At 41.5% G+C, this 5,691-nt stretch overlaps 1 protein-coding gene across 1 annotated transcript in view; it reads left to right on the top strand.

The window, feature by feature from the left end:
* The window catches only part of MAP3K5 (mitogen-activated protein kinase kinase kinase 5), a 76,490-nt gene that overhangs the window by 7,203 nt on the left and 63,596 nt on the right, over nucleotides 1-5,691 (top strand). The gene's annotated exons all lie outside the window — the stretch shown is intronic.

Raw genomic sequence — 5,691 nt, 5'->3', positions numbered from 1 at the left:
ATACTGGCTATTTTTATTACCTCAGCTGATTTTCTGTGTTAAAAAAAAGGTTACCTTGGGTGCTGACCTGAAGCTTAGGTGAGTAAATGGGATTCTGCTAGATTCTTCCGTCCACGAGTAAAGCGTCATGGTTTTGTGTCAAAGAAAACAAAAATCCCCCCAAACTTCTTGTCTTTGAAGGCAGCTTTCTTCTGTTTGTGGATATTTGACTGTTAAGTGATTCCAATAGAGCAATGTTAGTGAAGAGCCTCAGGGAATCAAGAAGACCGCGCACCATTGATTCCCTGGGATTTTGCAGATTTTCTCCCTCCTTTTGAAGTAGAATTCAAGATCTGGGAATTAATTGGGCAGAACACAAATGCTCATTTGTATAGCACCATGTCTTCTTTATGTGTACAACTTTCAGAGAAAAATCTTCTGTACTGTGTCAGATGCATTTGTGGGGGAAAGAACAGCGTTTACCTTATTGCATGATGTTCTCTCTAATAAGACATGGTCTCCAAATTGAATTTCCAAAAGGCTGCCCCTTTCACAAGCAACAGTTCTGTATTAGAGAGAGATATTGAAAGAAGGGCTGTTTTATATTCTTATTGTGATCATTAAAATATAACTATATGCTATGCATTTTTATTATCTCTTAAATACAAAGTTGCTATATTAATTTCTTTTCAGAAGCTGAGAAAGGATATCAAGTTCCAGTGACCAGTAGGTCTAGGTAGGAGCAGCATAGTCTTAAATTCCGTAGGTGCGTTTAAACTGAAATTACACACACTCTGGAATTGTTTAATTTTGCACAGTAAATGAGGAAGGGATATTAGAAAAATATAAACCAAGTAAAACATTTGCAAAAATTAATTACAGATTTCATCAGTTTGGTAAGCATTTGTGCGTGTGTAGCCGGCTCCAGCCAGTACTTCTGATTAGTCTGAGCGATTTGATGAAATGAGCTATGACACAGATAGTCTTTCAGAAGGTGGCCTGATGTTGCAAGGTACCGAGTGTCCTGGCCCAAAGCCTTCAAAGATATGTATGTTTGTATCTCCTAGATATAACTAGTTCAGCTGATCTGAGAGCTCAGGCCAAGTTTACCTTATCTAATGTCCTGAGTTCTTGTGCATCAGGCTGAACCATAGTAACTATCTGTGTGCACACTCATGGCCTGTCCCAGCCCCTGATGTTTTCAGTAATGCCTTTCAGTTTACAACTCAGGTGACCTGCAATCACTTTATAACTTTCATTAGTGTAATTTGAGCTTTTGAACCGTAAATAATGAGGGATTTATAAAGAAAGAGGGTTGGAAAATGAGACTTCTAGCACCTGTTGTTGATTGGTAGTGTTTATTCTCACCCACTTTTGAAGGCCCTTTACGTTACTCACGTTTTTTAAAGGATGTTGATGTAACTGAGAATATTGCAATTGGATTTAAGGTGTTACTCCTTCAAAAATTGCGTGTTTTTCTCAAATGGCTTGATTCTCTTATTTTCATTGTGCATGGTGTGGCAAGTCAGAGGAATGGATCAAAGGAAAACAACAATTTTGTCTTGGGTGCTCAGCAAACTTAGAATCTAGAGTGAAGTTAATTAGGCTTAGGAAAGAATATCCAAGTTTGTGAGATCAGAGTTAGGATGGAGTGTTACAGGGCAGAGTTTAATAGGATAAGTGGAATATGTTTAAACTTTCAAGTGGAATAATGTGCGCTAAGTCAAAATGCAAAGCAATGTGTGAGCAGATAGGAAGCGTGTGTCAGAAAGACCACCTGATCCTTTCTGGCCTAAGTTAGTGTAGCTTATATTTTGACAAAGAAAGGTGAGAAAGGAAGTAAAAGCGGCTGAGATGGAGGTTGCATAGCCTGGGAATGAGGAAAGAAGCAAGTAATGCACTTTGCTTTGGGGAAGAAGGTTTAGAGCTGTCTGACATTGGAGCGGCTCCTCAGCTGCTGCCCCCACAGCCTGGTCCTCTCAGGCTCCCGTCCCAGTCGTTGCCCAAATGCAGTCGGGGTTGGGCTCTTTGTTGTTAGAATTTGTAATGGTGACAAAATATGTTTCTCCATAGTGGGAGACCGTGGACTATTTTATACAAGAGCAGTCTTGCCGTCACTGTTATCTTATCTTTCTTCCACCACTACCTTTAGTAAATAATATATAACTTTTGATTCTTTTTTTTTTCCACCAGAACTATTGCATGCCTGCCTTTGTTAGGTTCAGCTGTTAAATATCTAATGTACTCTTTAGCTAGGAAAGTGAAATTTAGGTCACTATTTCTTGTATTTCTTAACTTTATTGCATGTGGGGTTTTTCTATTTTTTTTTTAAAGCCTGTTTCCTAAGGAAATGAAACTTAAGAGCTTGTACTTTTTTTTTTTTCATCCTCCACCCTCTTTCTGTATTTGCCTGTTTTGCCTGTCTGATGAATTTCAGCCAAATTTGAGAGGTTTCAGAGATACAGTGTTTCCCACAAAACATAACTGTCTAGGTTAAGTTAACCAAATTAATGCCCTGGCTGAGGGAAAAGCCACTTGTGTTCTCACACTACTTGCCACCAAGGATCAAGGTGAGATTCTGCCTTGAGACAATTTGCTGAGAACCCTGGGGTCCCTCTGAACAACTGTGAATTGATTTTGTTTTCTTCTGTTTTCTTCCCACGTAGCGGTTTCTCCCGCCTTTTAGTGTTAAGTTCTTCCTTGTCCACTGCTTCTGAAGGCTACTGGGTCTGCATGTTTTCTATAGCAGGCTCTATAATATAACCAGCTTTTTTTTTCCCCTCAGGTAACAGGAAAAACGCATGTAAACTAATTTTTGCTGGCTCTCTTGTTCCACTGAAATAGATGCCTACTTCCTACAGAAGGTGCACTTGGGATCAGTTTGTAAGAGCTCTTTCTTGCTTAGTAATGGGCTCAAGCACTTGGCTTCTGAAGGAAGAGTAGTTTTCCTGCATGTAGGAATACTTATGAAGACTCTAGTGCTGTCTCTGTAGGTGGCCTGATCATTATGCCAGGATAAACTTTGGGTTCTGTGGATTTCAAAAGCTGGAAACATCCTTTTTCAGAGTTGATCTTTAATTAAGACCTGAGCTTTGGAAACAGCGTGCCAGAGGTCTGAGAAGGCCTTCCTGCAAGCAGTCTTGAATTTATTTTTAATGCACTGAATAAACATTTGGAAGTAAAGTGCTTGCCCCAGGATATCTGTAGCTACTTCACCCTTTCTCTTGGCTCTGACTTCCCAACTTTTTCTCCTTTATTTAAAAAAGGAAAGTTGGAGAATAGTCTTAATAGTGGCTCCTGTGCCAGTCACTGCCCACCCTTGTCCTGTAATTGCTGAAACCAATTCCAGCAAATTCATAATTTCCTCTCTGTTTTTGACTGTGGGGCTTATTAGGTTTTAGCAGGGCCAAAGGTTCATCTGTTCACTCTTGAAAGTGTGTGATTGCCTTACGTGCTAGCATATTCTTGAGCAGAAGTGTCCATTCAGTTCTCCATTGTAAAGGCAAGCAGTTTGGGTTCCAGCAGCACACTCCTTAATTGCTTATTAAAAATATTGTCATACATTTCCCAGTTCTCAAGTTTCCTTTGGAATTGCTACACTCATGCACAGAAAAATGTGTCCTAGCTATTCGGCTGTAATAGTTTGCGGTTGTTGGGGGAGGAAGACTAAATTCATCCTTGTGCAAATCTGTGTATGCAGTAATCTCCAACCAAGTTCTGGGTTAGTTGAGCTCAGTGGACCTCATGTAAATGCCTGCATCAATTAATTTTAAATTTTACAGAGTTTGTCAAGATCCCTCAGAAGTGGGGATGGGATTGCCTTTGTAGCGAGGTCTTACAGTTTCATAGCATAATAGGTGTAATTAAAAAAAAAAAAATAATAATTCCTGTACTCTTCATAGCCAATCTCTGATCTGTACTCAAAACATGTTTACTGACATATCTGTACACATACATTTATACAGACTAGAGTACCTCGATCCTTCCATGCTTTTAAAATCTAATAATGCATGTTAAAATAAATGTTTTAAGCACACAGCTGGTATTGTGCATTTGAAAACTATTCAGTCACTGCTCTCTCAGTGCATGGAGCTCAGCTTGGTGATGTCCGCATTGCTGTATTAACTTCTGGGAGACCAGAAGCAGCTGACCAGAAAGGAATTAACCTTGGAAGTAATTTAGGGGTACCAAAATCATGGGTCTCAAGAATTGCTTCTTTAGGGCTTTTCTTGCTGGGCTGCTGGCCGCTTCAGTAGCGGAGTCTGAGCTTTGACAGCCAAATGGCAGAACGCCTCCTGATTTTGATAGTGTGCTGTCTCATAGTTAAGACCCTTTGGAACCACAAATCATAGAACCATAGAATAGTTTGGGTTGGAAGGCACCTTTAAAGGTCATCTAGTCCAACCCCCCTGCCGTGGGCAGGGACATCTTCAACTAGATCAGGTGGCTCAGAGCCCCGTCCAACCTGACCTTGAATGGTTCCAGGGATGGGGCATCCACCACCTCTCTGGTGGGCAACCTGTGCCAGTGCTTCACCACCCTCAGCATAAACAATTTCTTCCTTCTATCTAGTCTAAATCTGCCCCCCTTTAGTTTAAAGCCATTCCCCCTTGTTCTGTCGCAACAGGCCCTGCTAAAAAGTTTGCCGCCATCTTTTTTATAAGCCCCCTTTAAGTACTGAGAGGCTGCAGTAAGGTCTCCCCGGAGCCTTCTCTTCTCTAGGCTGAACAACCCCAACCCTCTCAGCCTTTCTTCACAGGAGAGGTGTTCCATCCCTCTGATCATTTTCGTGGCCCTCCTCTGGACCCGCTCCAACAGGTCCCTGTCTTTCTTATGCTGAGGGCTCCAGAGCTGGACGCAGTACTCCAGGTGGGGTCTCACCAGAGCAGAGTAGAGGGGCAGAATCCCCTCCCTCGACCTGCTGGCCACGCTTCTTTTGATGCAGCCCAGGATACGATTGGCCTTCTGGGCTGCAAGCGCACATTGCTGGCTCATGGCCAGCTTTTCACCCCCCAGTACCCCCAAGTCCTTCTCGGCAGGGCTGCTCTCAATGCCTTCATCCCCCAGCCTGTATTGATACCGGGGGTTGCCCCGACCCAGGTGCAGGACCTTGCACTTGGCCTTGTTAAACCTCATGAGGTTCAGCAAGCTTTCTATGTGTGTAAATCTGTACTCACACACATACCACAGGCACCAGACATCTTATCTCCCTCTTTCCTGGAAGATAAACTATGTTTTTTTGCGAAGTATCTGTCGTACATTGATATATAGAAATTAATACAGTTTGGCAATGCTAAGACATTCCATAAGTGATTATTCTGAAATATGCATGGTTTTAAGTCCCACTGGCCAGGGAGGTTTGCTACATAGCAGGGAATTTCATTTGTCTTTGTTATGCTAAAGTATTTGAGTAAATTTACAGTTTCACTATTGAACCTAAATGTCCTGACAATTTAAGGTCAACGTGATGCTTCTAAAAAGACTCATCTTACAGGAAGCAGTTCAGAAATCTGAAAGAATACATTTCAGGTGTATATCATATTTGAGATGAAAATTCAATTTATGTAATCCTAGGCTTCATAGGTAAAATCTTGCTCTTGCTGAAGTAAGCAGCAGATCTCCCTTTGACTTTAACAGGTGAAATTCTGCAGGTAGTATATGCAGTTGTGTTATGCTTAGGCGTGTCAAACCATAACTGCCCTAAATATTGCT

Source organism: Pygoscelis adeliae, unplaced genomic scaffold (assembly GCF_000699105.1).
Source record: "Pygoscelis adeliae isolate BGI_AS28 unplaced genomic scaffold, ASM69910v1 Scaffold172, whole genome shotgun sequence".
Lineage (NCBI taxonomy): Eukaryota > Metazoa > Chordata > Aves > Sphenisciformes > Spheniscidae > Pygoscelis > Pygoscelis adeliae.
Note: the sequence above shows the minus strand (reverse complement) of the source record. Positions and strands in the feature narration are given on the sequence as shown.